The sequence below is a fragment of the Nuphar pumila genome, chromosome 1 (genome assembly GCF_984573655.1).
Source record: "Nuphar pumila chromosome 1, dmNupPumi1.hap1.1, whole genome shotgun sequence".
In the NCBI taxonomy this organism is placed as follows: domain Eukaryota; kingdom Viridiplantae; phylum Streptophyta; class Magnoliopsida; order Nymphaeales; family Nymphaeaceae; genus Nuphar; species Nuphar pumila.
In genome coordinates, this window is record NC_143249.1 from 2,417,855 (window position 1) to 2,433,887 (window position 16,033).

At 39.4% G+C, this 16,033-nt stretch overlaps 1 pseudogene; it reads right to left on the reverse strand.

Moving 5' to 3' along the window:
• Window positions 1–2,226: 2,226 nt before the first annotated feature.
• Window positions 2,227–4,210, reverse strand: LOC149847667 (peroxidase 51-like; annotated as a pseudogene).
• Window positions 4,211–16,033: the final 11,823 nt, after the last annotated feature.

Below are 16,033 nucleotides of genomic sequence, written 5' to 3' on the forward strand. Positions count from 1 at the left end.
GATCTAAACGGGATTTGGGTCTAATCCGATCCAAAACTAGATTCGAGTCATTTGAATTAGATCTAGACCCTAATACCTGATGGGTCTAGATCATAACCTGGTCTAAATAGTTCTGGATCTTAAACCCAGTTTAATTGGATTGGATCAGACTCAAAACCAAAATGGGCCTGATTTCGATCCAACCGGGTCGGATACGATCACTGACCCGAACCCCAAATGAATCTGGATCTGGATCCAACTAGGGGATCAGATCCTAAGTTTGATCCAAAACACTGGTTTAGACCCAAACCCGGACCCACTACTAAATGGATTTGGGTCCACAGGATCAGACCCAGACCCGGATGCCTTATGGGTTCGGGTCCAATCCTGGGACAAAACCTCAGACCGGATCCAAGTGGATCTGAGCAGACCTGATCCACCTAAAATGGGTCGGATCAAGTCTCCACCGGGTCGAAATACCCAGTCTGACCCGGGTCACCCATTAAGAATACTAAAAGACGTGCATTCATTTTTTCTGAGAAACCAAATGCATTCAGTTTTTCAGAAAATTGAATATCGCAACTCGATCGGCAGTGACCCAAGTTGCTTGCCGATGACCCACATTGCCTGCCGGCGACCCACTGGCCAGCAACGTCAACATCATTGATGACGAAACCTCCATCGATTCCGACGATAGAGGAAAAGAAAAGGGGTTTTTTCAAACCACTTTTCGGCGATCAACTGAGAGGAGAATGGCCATGTCGAACCTTGCACACCTAGAGGTTATCCGACAATGGCCGGCATGGCTCCTGTATTTGCCAACGGCGTGAAGAATCTCCATTGTCCGACGACTGGAGAAAGAACAGGGAAGCGGTTTGCCACACATTGCCGGCAATCCGGCGAACCCCCCCCCCCCCCCCCCTCAGACGACGATCCGCAGTGAACCCCAACGCTGCCAAATCCCCCTACAGCCTTACGGCCATAGGTAAAAAGGCGGCCCACTATTTTTTTTGTGGATGTGATATTGGGAAACGTTGTCGCCCCACCACGACAGACTGCCAGAAAAAATTAGTCGACTCATGATGATAATTGTTGTCAATCTGCGACTTACGTCGCCCTACAACGACAGTCGTAGTCAATTAGCAATGTCAAAAGAAAATGCTTGATGCACGCGCAATAAAAATTCACATCATGGGCCCATAACCCAATGTTGGTGTATCTTCATAATAAAAAACAGAAAGCATACTTGAAGACGTCATGAAAACAACGTGTGAGTGCTCGGCATTCTCCTTAGCCGGCCGACGCCCATGATGAGCCCAGACGATGAGCAGGACCCTATACCCCTATACCACGTAAACCTTATGTGAAATTTAGGATAGGCTAATAGCTATGAATCTCTCGTCATCTTCGTGGTAGCCTACCCCTTATATAATGAGAGGAAGAGACAGTGTATCTCCCAATGGGTTAAACTCAGATCCGTTATGTTCAACAGTCTGTTGTTCGTATTACTAAAGCAGCAACTTGGTAGGTGGTATGGCTGAGCGTTTGTATCTTGCTTCCAAGCCTTCTTCAATTATATATTTGACCTAGACATTGGTGGTGCTGAAAATAATTTGCCTTCTAACGATCGAGTTAAAAACAGTGTGAATTGGTTAGCCACATGACAATTCCCAGATGCTTTAGATCGCTACGGTACCAACCTGTAATAATGTGGTACTGATTTTAATTCTGGCAAGCTGATTAAATAAACTTTTAAATGCATCACCAAGGTTATCTAATACTTCATAACTCATCCACTGTTTTTTTTTTTGCAAACGAAAAACAAAGGGATGAGGTTCTAAGCATCTTGTAAAGCACCAAAGCCACTTTATTGTATCTACAAAAAGAAAAAGAAAGAAAGACTAAGTGGGTTTATTTATTTATATTTTGAAAATCTCTCTCTCTCTCTCTCTCTCTCTCTCTCTCTCTCTCTCTCTCTTGTGGACATGGCAATTGATGCACATGTAAGTATTCTTTGGTGGGTAGTCCTTTATCTTCTTTTTCCTACGCAAAAATAAAAGTAATTGGCACCCACAAATAAAAATATGCGACCCATGTACCTCATTTTCAATTTACTGATCAATTTTTTATCTTATGAGCACAAGCCTAACAAATGAGCTTGACACCAAGATACAGACAAACCAAGAAGTGAACCAAAGAGCATGAGCATTGCTAGCGAATAGGACATATTCCCCATAACCCTCTTTCCTAATTCAACAAGCTGCAGTCACGCCGGATGTTTCCCTGCTGTCCAGTCTTCACCCCGACCCGACCCAGTTTGGTTATTGCAGTGATAAATGTTCTCTCGAACGCGACCTTTTTCCGGCATATGCATTGAAGTAGGCTGAGAACGCCAGTTGGTAAAGAGACTGGTCTGAAGTGAAGAGTCCCATGCATCTTTGTATGTTCTAGGAGTTGTTGGGTCCATATTGATGGCTATCCTCGGATCCACATTCACAGGGCACATGCCACGGAGCTCGACTGCATAGGTCTGGTTCATTGTTGAGTCCACTCCATTGTTAGGTCTGTATATACGGCTAGAGAACCGACTGCAATGTGAAAATCCAACTGTATGAGCCCCTGCAGACCACAAATTAAACAAAGACAAAAGAATTTTAGGTAATGAGATTGCTTAATTGTGATCAGCGAATCAAGCCCTTGCAGGTTTATAGGAATATTAGAACAAGTACAATTTTGATATTATAGAAATTAAAGAGAAAGAATAGTAAATGTCACAAGATAATGTTTTCAATTAAACGATGCAGAACTGCAAACTTTAATTTGGTAGTTGGTCAAGTGGGGAAGTCAAGTTTGACTGATAGATTTTGGAACGATTGGTTGGGAACGAATCTGTGATTTAAGTTTAGTTGCAAATATTAAGATGATTTCTACTCCATGAAAACCAGGGTTGAATTTTCCAAGTTCCTGCCGCTAAATTAAAGGAACCCCAAATATCTATATCAAGCCTAGCTGCCAAAAGTTCATGATATCCTAGATCCTGAATCTAAAACGATGCAGAACTGCAAACTTTAATTTGGTAGTTGGTCAAGTGGGGAAGTCAAGTTTGACTGATAGATTTTGGAACGATTGGTTGGGAACGAATCTGTGATTTAAGTTTAGTTGCAAATATTAAGATGATTTCTACTCCATGAAAACCAGGGTTGAATTTTCCAAGTTCCTGCCGCTAAATTAAAGGAACCCCAAATATCTATATCAAGCCTAGCTGCCAAAAGTTCATGATATCCTAGATCCTGAATCTAAAACTAGAGATAGGAACTCGACTGGGAACAAAAAGAGCCAAACAGTAAACTCTGAAAAAGAATCAATGGCTCCATTTGTTCATTAACCTGAGAGGGCAATCATGTCTGTATGTGTAAGACCGTTTGCAGCAAACTTGGAGTTGAGTTGATCCAAACTGAAGCTTGGTTGAGGAAGCTTGCCAGCAACGCTTCTGGCGGTCGAGCTCAGCCCATCCTTTCTTCCCAATTCCACTGCATAAGATGGCCCCCCAACCTGCATTTTCAGGCAACTTAGCGGTTAGCACTACACACATACACATTGTTGCCTTACGAAGGCAATCGCATTATAAATTGTTAAGCGTGCGCATGTGCATACACACACACACACACACACACACAGCTTTCATGTTGCCTTACCAACTCAATGACATCTCTGGTTGCCAATGCTAGAATGTCAGCACAAGAGACCTTGTTCCTACAATTCGGGTCCGCATCCACCGCAGCCTTGGCCTTGATCACAGTATCGAATCCATCGCCGGCCAATGACGGGTTGTCATGGCTATCTTTCTCAGACTGGTTGTTCAGAGTCGATGCGATCAGTATGGATGCATCACATCCCTATGACGGCATTTGCAATCACACCTCACAATCAGTTCACAAGCCTAAAACCATAGTGCTAAGCACCACTTTGAGTACAATTATGCACACTGATATGGTTTAATCAGGCGGAAGAAAAATGAAACATGAACAAAACAATCATGGAAGAAGAGCCGGGTCATCGCAGGGACTGTGACTAACGTCTGCTGGAACTTCTCCTTGACCGCATTGTGGACGATGTCATCAACGTTGGGACAGGTGGAAGCATAGTAATTGTACCTCAATTGAGCTGAAACAGAGCTTGGTAAGCAAAGTGTTAGCGGTAAGGTTAACAGTAACAGATGGCCCTTGGTCATTTTGGATGATCATAGAACGATACATATGAGATTAAATGAAACTAAATATATAGGATGAGACTGTAATGCTTCAAATATCAGTCTGGACGAATCTTTGACAGCCACAGTAAGAATTTGGAATAAAAAAAAGTTGAGGTGTAGAAAATGACTTGATGATAATTTTAGGAGTAGGTTTATATGGGAGAACTCAAGGGTTTTACTAACCGTAGGCCATCCAATGTATAGTTAGTGATAGGGGAAGATTTCTATTGGACTATAAAAAAAAAAGTAGGTTTATTCAAAGTTATGAATGCTTGCCCACAAGGGCTCTCCTCATTTGGTAGGGGTGACTTGTGAATATCACCAAGTTGACGAGAAGTAATAAGTTTGAAACTCACGGGTTGCATCCCTTGCCACAAGGTTGAAGCTGGGTGTACTCGTCAGTGGGCAGGGAGAACCTAAAGGGGTTTACCAAGCAAAGGCCAGCCAATGTGCTGTCCGTGATGAGGGGGTTTTTTCCTTGGACTATCCAAAAAAAGGTTATGAATGCTTTGGGATGGTTTACAGCATATTTTGTGCATGGAATAATAGAGGGAGGATCAGGTGCAATGTCATTGCACACTTTTGGTGTGTTGCTGCACTTGATCACCCATTTGAAGTAGGGGTGTCAATGGGTCTGGTTTACCCAGACCCGACCCAAACCAAACCCTATAGGGTCTGGGTATGATAATAAATAAGAAGACGGGTTTGGAACTGAAGGTCTGATTAATACATGGACCCGAGTATAGTTTGAGAAATTTTATACCAAACCCGGACCTGACCCAAGTTTCGATTAAGACCCGTAATTTTTTAATATAAAAATAATAAAAATATGGTTTTATCGGGTTTGGTTCATGTAGTTCTTATCAAGTCCAGGTATGACTTTTTTTATAGTGGACTCGATACCGTACCTAAAAATCTGGTCCAAGTTTGGTTCCACCTGAGTCCAAACCAAATTCAACTCGTTGACACCCCTAATTTATTTAACATTGGAAGCAAAGATAATAGTACTAACTTTAGCTGGTATGAAAGTTGAATGGCTATGAATCTCTTGATAGAGACATCAATAAGCTATAAACATGTGATTGTTAGTCGAGCAAGTTTCATGCAAAGACAAAAGAACATTTAGAGTGAAACTAGACTTGTAAGTTTAAAGAACATTTATTTGAATATATTACTTAACATGGCAAACAAAAATTCTCGAGAAATTGTCTTTAAAACATTACAAGAAATCGTGCTAAAGCCTGTAAAAAAATCATTGTTTAAGAAAAACTCAATCACATAATATGAGTCAAACAAAGTCTAGTGGTTTAATGGGAAGAAAAAGTCACTGAGTGATTGGGTTGAACACTTATATTTTTCGCATTCCTGATGCCAAGTGCTCAAAACATATGTGCAGTGGTTGAGTTCTAATTGACTCTTAATGAAATTTTATAGGACTTATGGTTTGAGTGTTTCAAAGAGGTTTACACTCTTGATGGACTCATATATGTGAGTGTGAAGGTGAGGATGCCCTTCTATGGCACTTGGGCTTTGTATCTAGAGCTCTTATAAAACTGGATACAACACATGACTCTTAATGTGTAACTTTTATATATTGGTAAATATACTATGATCGCCTAAAATGAAAGAGTGTTATTGTGTCTAAAAAGTCAATTAAATTTTTTAAATTCAAAGCTAAGGTTATTGGAGTCTCAGATTCAAACCCAAAAGATACATTTATTTATGCATTGGATCTTCATGAATAGCCTCTTGAGTTTTTTTATACTTTTAATTTACATGATGAATTGTTGAGGTTTTGTCTTAAAATTATTAAGTAGAACCTAAAGTAGCCTACTTATTGTCTTATATTTATTTAACCATATAAAAGTTTAGTCTCACATTGAAGAGTATGAGAGCTACACTTGACTTTAAATAATGTAGAGTTGCATTTATGGGCAAAGCTGATTTGGGCATATCAATTAAACTTTGAACTTTGGACCTTAGACTTGGATTTAGCTTTGTATCTAGACTTGGACTTGAACTTGATTTTAGATTTGGATTTGGATTTGGGTTTGAGTTTAGGTTTGAGTTTGAAATTAGGGTTTGGTCTAGTCCAAATTGACTCAAATTCGTTCATAATTATTTTTAGACTTCGACCATTCTCTTTGATACTTGGGACGGTTTTATCCCCAACACCAAGACTGTCTCACTTTAGCTTTTAATCAACCCAATATGATCCTTGACCAACCAATTTTAAACCTTGAATTAGTCTTTCTACCCGTTGGAACCCTTTGACCTAACTAGAACCTGCCCAACATCTTTTTCATGGGACATTTATAGTCAAACAGTCTATTATGCACTCCTTCTTATTGACCATTGAGCAAGGCCTTGATAATAGATGTTCTTAACCTTCTTATAGTTGTTTTGGACTAGGGTTATACCATTTTTGTCAATTGACTATGCTTAACCCCCTAGTCAGTGTTGACTAGTCGTTTGGACCTTAATTAATGGTTGACTGTTTGGCCAACCGAAGCCCTTTTATTGTTAGTTGTTGGGGTTGAAGCCTGTATATAACCTTCTCTCATTCTTCCCATCAAGCTCTCAAGGTCTCCTTCATTCTCTCTCGTGAGCTCTTTATCTCTCACCTTAATCTTTAGCCCATGTGAGCTCTCTCTCTCTCTTTTTGCCCTCTTGAGTTCTTTAGTCTCTCTTATTCTCCATTGTGCTCTTCCTAAGTGAGCTTAGGTCTTGATTTGGTCAAGGCTCTACCTCAACCGAGTACAAGGTCTAGTATAGTTGAACCTAGGGTCTACCTAACCTAGTCAATATACTATTGAAGGTATTCTTTGTCGAGTTGCTTAGTCTCACCCTGTGCAAAGTGTGAGCCAACCTTCGAGTACACGAAAGCTTGGTTGTATCCTGAGAGTGAAGTTGCATGAGAGTGAAGTTGCATGAATACCCGTTACATCATAGACTTGATCCTAAATGGAATAACTATCTTAAAAGATAGCACGTCTAATGTGTGCCTTCGAGCACACTTTCACTTAATGACTAAACAACCCCAACATTCGTTTTTTTATGCCTATTCTTTGGGGTTGATATTTTTGGATTATGTGATATAAATGCACTTCTGCTTTGTTTCTTAGCTCGAATATCTTAATGGCATGACCATTAAAGCTTTAGTAATTATGAAACCTCTGACTACCTGAAACATTGATTCAGCTATACGTGTGGAGAAGGAAGAAAGCTTAGCATAAAATCAAGGGAATACGCACAAAAGAACAGCAATGCAAGCAGGACACAGAGATAGGCCATATCAAGCATCGATAATTGGACTCAATAACAAATCTGTGAGCGTACACCATCTGATATTTTGGCATGATTTCATCATTCAGACATTGGGGCCATCTTATACGGAAGCCATATAGATTGCTTTGAGGACATCAACAAAGAAAAATCGGCTCTCAAATGTGAGCCATGATAAAGTGATGGCGGTACACATGGGACAGCTTGTTCTTGGGACCAGATTCATTGGTCCGGCCTGAGTACTTTATTAAAGTACTTGGGCCACCAAAATGCAACACGTGTCTCCTGCACCACCTCGGTGCTGGAGGGAGGATCCCGTGCAATGTGATTGCACTTTTAGTTTGCTGCTGCACCTGATCACCCGCCATCTTTGAATTACAGCAGCATAGCAATTACATTGCACCCAGGGGCGTAGCTAGGGGGGGGCAGGACTGGGCTGTAGCCCAGTCCTACCTCCCCAAACAGTTTAAATTTTTTTTTTTAAAAGCCCAGTCCTAGCCCAGCCCTGATTCCATATGAAATAGATTTTTATCCATTTTTGTAGCCCATCCCAGTCCTAGCCCAGCCCTGACTGCAGCAAATAGTTTGATTTGTCCATATGAAATAGATTTTTATTAATAATTGTAGCCAATTTTTATTTTATCTAAAAAAAAAATTTTTCGGGGGCGCTGCCCCCGAACCCCCAACTATCACACAAATACATTTTTTTTTGCTACATCCCTGTTTGCCCCCCCCCCCTCACATGAATCCTAGCTACGCCCCTGATTGCACCTGATCTCAATTCTCTCTGCTGCCTGCACACTATAAAGTTTTTAACTTAATGTTATTTTTACATACCAGTATGTTCAGAGATTTTCAGGTACAATCATTGTTATATTTAACAATATGAGTATTTTCGAAAAAAAAAATACTTTTTTGGCCTTTTTTGAAAGAAAATCTCTGTTAAGTGGTATATTTAGTGACTCATAAAAAACATCATTAACAACATCTATGGCGTGCAGGGGTGAATGAGGAAGTGCAGGGAAACACGAGTCTTTCATGCTCGCTAGTAAAAATCACCATCTTTCATCATTTTTCTTTATATTTTGTGTATAGATCCTATCGAGTATAGACATGATCAGTGTGGTTTCTTTAGTCAAAAAGAAGTTCTGGACCATCTGATTATGTAGTATAAGTAGGAATTTTAGGAGCTTAACCAAAAAATCTATAGTGCACCAAATTTTCACGTTTGGGAAAAGCGTATTTTTAACTTGAAAACGCTTGATCTCTAATGTGTGATCTCTAATGAATGAGCCATGTCAAACATATCTACGAGGTCAAATTGATCGGATAAAGCTTGCAACCATGACTTTCTATTAGATAGTACAGTAGACTGCACCAATCTATATATATATATATATATATATATATAGTATTCGGCACCCTCATGGGTAAAAGACCTCTTAGTTGAAACTCATAGTGAGAGGTTATTTTGCATAAATCTAACTCCATAGATGTGTTCGGCATGGTTAAAATAGTAAGAATTAGACATTTGGATCATATGTTTTTTATATAAAATATGATTTTAGGAGAGTTTAAAATTTAGTACATTATAGGATGTTGATTTTTTCAAAAACCTGGCAAAACTTACATAAACATTGTAATAACATGATCAAAACACCTATTTCTACTAACCCAAACATATAAATCACGTTTGGAAAGTCAGATGTCCAAAAAATATCAAAATATTAAAAAATATTACAGTTTTTACTAGGGAGTTCCTTAGGGTAGCAAACCCTCTCTCTCTCTCTCTCTCTCTCTCTCTCTCTCTCTCTCTCTCTCTCTCTCTCTATATATATATATATATATATATATATATATATATATATATATATATATATATATATATATATATATATATATATATATATATATATATATATATATATATATATAAGGAATGGTAGGGTGCTCCCCGAGCACCTACTCCCACCTAATAGAAGCTTCAAATTAATTTTCAAATTTTGAGTGCTTTTTTGGTTGATCGGACCCTGTAGATGTGATCTACAATCATTATTTAGTGAAAACCAAGTTTGGATCACGTCACTATAGCATACATGAAGGTTTTAAAGATTGTCAAAAATCAGTGCCTGACAATGTACCAAAATTTTTATGACTTACAAAAATTTATTTTGATGTCCAAAAAACATACTGTATATTGAGATCCATAGATGAATGTGTTGGGTTTCCCTCCTTTGTGGGATCCATTGGTTTGATGCACATTTAGTATCGCTGCAGAATTTCAAGCATGATGCTTGATCTTCTTGAGGACTATTTTTGTACTCGTTGGATTGCAATTTGTAGAAGTCCTCTATGATGATTCAGAAGTTCAGAGTTTGAGGATCAGCGATTTGTCGATAACGATTTGGTGGAGAGTTCTTTAACCTGAATAGCGATTTGCGGTATCGCTAGATAGCGATTTGTGGTATCGCTGCATAGTGATTTGTGGTGTCGCTGCATAGTGATTTGTAGTAGTCGTTGAATAGCAATTTGCAGTATCGCTGGATAGCGATTTGTGCTATCACAGCATAGTGATTTGTGGTATCACTGCATAGCGATTTGTAGTAGTCGCTGAATAGTGATTTGTGCTAATGCGCTTCAAGCGCATTGTAAGTTGTGCAAGACGTTTAGTCTTCCATATTAAATATGGGTCTCATCCTCTATTTAAGGGATGGATGAGAGAGCAAAAGAATAAAAAATAGAGAAGAAGCAAAAAAGAGCGAAAAGGTGTAAGAAACCTTTTTAGGGTACCGAAAGGGTGTGGAGTGAACAAAAGCAAGAAGTGCTGCTACACTTCTTTCAAGACAACTTCGTCAAGTTGGTTCTTCAGATCATTTGTTCTTTGTTCCTCAGTGAGGTATATCTTCTTGTTCATTTTGTTATACCTTGTGTGTTTGTAAAGCTTATGCCTTTTGGTCACTCTGTAATCTTTGTTTGAAGAGAGTGGAAGTTGTTGACCTATTGGTCGTCGTGGACGTACCTCTGTTAAGAGGGAACTACGTAAATCGTTGTGTGCTGTTTTGTTTTCGCTGTTGGTTTGTTTTGGTTTTATTTCTTCTACTGTCATTGCATCATTGTTTTTATTGATTCACACTTATGAGAAGACCTGGTACGTTCATTTTATCCCCAACATCTAGTATCAGAGCTTTGGTTTCTAGTCTCAGTTCATCATATATTTGTGTGTGAGTCATGAAGAACAACATCAACAGCATGATCAGTTTAAATGGCACAATCTAGATGACATGAAAAACAAAAATGGAAGACCTTTTGGTTTGTAAAGATCTGAATGGACCTATAGAGGGTGATAGCAGCAAACCAGAAGAGATGAAAGATATTGAATGGAAAAAGCTAGATCGAATTGTCGTTGGTTTCATTCGGCAATGGATAGATGATAGTGTCTTTCATCATGTATCCATAAAAACTTTGGCGCGTGGTCTTTGAACCAAACTGAAAAGTCTTTATGATAGAAAGACGGCAGTAAATAAGGCCTTTCTATTTTGAAAGCTTATGAACCTCAAATACAAAGAGGGAGCTCTATTGTAAAGCATTTAAATGAGATCAAAAGCATTGTAAATCAGTTGGCTATAATAAAAATCACTTTTGATGATGAGTTATAAGCCTTGTTGCTCCTTAGTTCCCTTTCTGAGAGTTGAAAAACCTTGGTGGTCACAGTCAATAACTCCGCACTTGATGAAATGCTAATAATGAGCCAAGTTACCAGTAGTCTCCTGAATGAAGAGACGAGAAGAAAGTCATCAGGTTCTTCTACCTTTGAGACACTTATGATTGAAAATCGATGGAGAAGTAGGAGTAAGAGCAAGGCTCCGCACTACCATGGCAAATCCAGAGGCCACTCACATTCGAGCTCAAAGAAAGATGTTGAGTGTTATTATTGCCACAAGAAGGGGCATATGAAGCGGGAGTGCAGAAAGCTCAAGTTCAAGAAGTAGAGCAAAGAGAAGAGCTCAGAAGAAAAGCAGAGTACAGCAGCCGCAGTCATAGATGGAGAGCTTATGGTTATTTATGATGGCACTAGCATCAATCTGATCGGTCAAGAGACTGATTGGGTTATTGACTCTGGAGCTTCATTTCATGTTACCTCACAGGCTGGCTTTTTCACTTCCTACTCGCAAGGTGATTTCGGGAATGTCTGAATGAGAAATAAAGATGTGTCAAAGATTGTTGGCATTAGCGACATTTGCTTGAAAACAAACGTTGGCTGCAAATTGTTGCTGAAAGATGTGAGGCATATACCAGACATTCGACTAAATCTGATCTCTGTCAGAAAGTTGGATGATGAGGGCTACAACAACACCTTCAGTGATGGAAGGTGAAAGTTAATCAAGGGTTCCTTGGTGGTAGCAAGAGGAACCAAGACCTGCTTCATCTACACTTTACAAGCGAAGATCTGCAAGAGTGTTGTGAATGTTGTGGAGACTGGCTCGTCCACAAAGATATGGTATAGAAGACTCGGGCATATGAGCGATAAGGGACTGCAAGTCCTAGTTAAGAAAGATCTCTTGACGGGTGTAGCAGGTACATCTTTGGAACCTTGTGTTTATTTCTTTCATGGTAAACAAAACATAGTCTCTTTTCATAGAAGCATTGCATCTAGAAAATCTCATCTTCTAGATCTTATACATTCTGATGTTTGTGGACCTTTGAAGGTCAAGACACTTGGCGGTGCATTGTACTTTGTGACTTTCATTGATGATCACTATAGGAAAGTCTGGACTTATACATTGAGAACTAAAGACCAAGTTCTAGATGTATTCAAGCATTTTCAGACCATGACTGAAAGAGAAACTGGCAGGCAGTTGAAGTGTGTTCGCTCGGATAATGGTGATGAATACATTGAGCCATTTGATCAGTATTGCACCAATCATGGCATTAAGCATGAAAAGACTGTGAGGATGACACCTCAACAGAATGGGGTTGCTAAGAGAATGAATCGTGACAACCTTGAGAGAGTCAGATGTCTGCTATCATACTTTAAATTGTCAAGATCTTTCTGGGGTGGGGCAATGAGGACAGTAGTTGATCTTATCAACTTGTCTCCTTTTATTCCCTTAAAGGGAGATGTTCTAGAGAAAGTTTGCACAGGGAAAGAACCTTCCTATGGACACTTAAGAGTGTTCGACTGCAGAGCTTTTGTTCATGTTCCGAAGGAAGAGAGGTCCAAGCTTGATCCAAAAGCCAAGCAGTGCATATTCCTTAGCTATGGACATGAAGAACTTTGTTACAAACTCTATGACCTTGTTGATAAGAAGGTAGTTAGAAATCGAGATGTTGTCTTCTTGGAAGATCAGACCATTGAAGACATTGGTAAGTTTGAGCCATCAGATTCTAGTAAAGGTGATCTTGTTGACTTAGATCCCCTTGATGCGCCGGTTGTTAAGGATTTCGTGGAGGAGATGCCACCTCCTCACAATGATGCAGAGGAAGGATATGATGAGACAAAAATTGAGAGGGAGCCACCACCTCAAGAGTCACTTCCTCAGACTCCTTTAAGGAGGTCTACCAGAGAAAAACAACCATCCAAAAAATACTAATTGAATGTTTATGTGATGATTACAGATCAAGGTGAGCCAGAAACTTTTGAAGAAGTTTTAGAGGATGAAAACCAAACTGAGTGGCTTAAAGCAATGAAAGAGGAAATGAATTCATTGCATGAGAATCACGCATTTGATCTGGTAAAGACACCTAAAGGGAATAAGGTGTTGAAGAACAAGTGGCTCTTCAGGCAGAAGACTGATGGGATCAACTCTCAACCTAGATACAAGGCACGACTTGTAGTGAAAGGTTTTGCTCAAAAGAAGGGAGTTGATTTTGATAAAATCTTCTCACCAGTTGTAAAGATGTCATTCATCTGAATTGTGCTTAGTATAGCTGCAAGCATGAATTTGGAAGTTGAGCAGCTTGATGTGAAGACTACATTTCTGCATGGTGACTTAGAAGAAAAAAATTATATAGAGCAACCCGAGGGTTTCATTGACAAGGGTAAAGAGCACCTAGTATGCAAGCTGAAGAAGAGCCTCTATGGATTGAAGCAAGCACCAAGGCAGTGGTATAAGAAGTTTGATTCTTTTATGACTGAGCATGGATATTCAAGAACCTCCACAGACCATTGTGTGTTTATGAAGAAATTTTTAGATGGTAATTTCATCATTTTTTTGCTTTATGTAGATGATATGCTGATTGTGGGCCAAGACATCAGCAGGATAAACAAGTTAAAGTTGGAGCTGAGTGAGACCTTTACCATGAAGGATTTAGGTCCAGCAAAGCAGATTCTTGGGATGAGAATCGTTTATGACAGATCACATGGGTTGGTCTGGTTATCACAAGAGAAGTATATCAGAAAGGTTCTTGAGAGATTCAACATAGACAAAGCAAAGCCTGTTAATTATCCACTTGCAGGCCATTTCAAACTTAGCTCAAGTCAATGTCCTGCAAATGATGAAGAAGGAATTGAGGTGCAAAAAATTTCCTATGCTTCGGCAATAGGTTCGTTGATGTATGTTATGGTCTGTACTCGACCAGACATAACTCATGATGTTGGAGTTGTTAGTCAATTTCTGTCAAATCCAGTGAAGGAACACTGGGCAACAGTGAAATGGATTCTGAGGTATCTTCAGGGCACTTCGAAGTTGAACCTGTGTTTTGGAAAGGGTGAACCTATTCTTGATGGGTTCACAGATTCTGATATGACTGGTGATTTAGACAGTAGATAGTTTACTTTTGGATATTTAATTGCTTTTGCAGGGGGAGCAGTTGCATGGCAGTCAAAATTATAGAAACGTGTAGCTCTCTCCACTACAAAAGCTGAGTTCATCGCCATTACAGAAGCCAGTAAGAAATTGTTGTGGGTGAAGAAATTCTTACAAGAGTTGGGCTTGAAGCAAGAAGAGTATGTTCTTCACTGTGATAGCCAGAGTGTGATTCATTTGAGTAAAAATTCTTTGTTTTATTCAAGATCAAAACATATTGATGTTTGATACCACTGGATTCGAGATGTCTTGAATAAAAAATTATAGCAACTGAAGAAAGTGCATACTGATGACAATACATCAGATATGTTGACCAAGTCATTGCCCAAGGACAAGCATGAGAAGTGTCGATTCCTAGCAGAAATGAAAGAAACTTCCACATAAGTCAGGAAGAGGGAGAATTGTTGGGTTTCCTTCTTTTGTGGGATCTATTGGTTTGATGCACATTCAGTATTGCTGCAGAATTTCAAGCACAATGTCTGATCTTCTTGAGGACTATTTTTGTATTCGCTGGATAGCGATTTTTAGAAGTTCTCTCAGCTGAATGTTGATTCAGTTGTTCAGAGTTTGAGGATCAGCGATTTGTCGATAACAATTTGGTGAAGAGTGCTTTAACCTGAATAGCGATTTGTAGTATCGTTGGATAGCGATTTGTGGTATCATTGCATAGTGATTTGTGGTGTCGTTGCATAGAAATTTGTAGTAGTCGTTGGATAGAGATTTGTTGTATCGCTGGATAGCGATTTATGGTATTATTGCATAGTGATTTGTAGTATCACTGCATAACGATTTGTAGTAGTCGCTGGATAGCGATTTATGCTAATACGCTTCAGGCGCATTGTAAGTTGTGCAAGACGTTTAGTCTTCTACGTTAAATGTGAGTCTCGTCCTCTATTTAAGGGATGGATGAGAGAGCGAAAGAATAAAAAATAGAGAAGCAGCAGAAGAGAGCGAAAAGGTGTGAGAAACCTTTTTAGGGCACCGAAAGGGTGTGGAGTGAACAAAAGAAAGAAGTGCTGCTACACTTCTTTTAGGACAGCTTCGTCAAGCTGGTTCTTCAGATCATTCGTTCTTTGTTCCTCAGTGAGGTATATCCTTTTGTTCATTTCGTTACATCTTGTGTGTTTGTAAGACTTATGTCTTTTGGTCACTCTGTAATCTTTGTTTGAAGAGAGTAGAAGTTGTTGACCTATTGGTCGTCGTGGATGTACCTTAGTTAAGAGGGAACCACGTAAATCGTCGTGTGTTGTTTTGTTTTCGTTGTTGGTTTGTTTTGGTTTTATTTCTTCCACTATCATTGCATTATTGTTTCCATTGATTCACACTTATGGGGAGACCCGGTAAGTTCGTTTTATCCCCAACAGAATGAACTGTACAGAACCCTAAATTAAACGAGGAATGTTCTATATAGTAGCATTTATCAAATGCCACAATAGCAAAAATTGTCATGCAACATCATGTGGTGTAAATGGTGTCGGGTAGTCGAGGCATGGTTCTGTAAGTAGTAAGGAGGCAGTACAATGGGGTGCCCCTTTTTTATGAGGGGCGGCTACTACGTGGCTCCTCTTGGTTGGGGAAAACACCTTATAAGTTGTTATGCCCCGGAACACTGGATCTGCTCCCAGGGTAATCTAATGGCAATTGTTATTTCCACTAAAGATCAATAGCGCAAACACAAGTGCCACTATATAGAGATTTAGTGGCACTAATA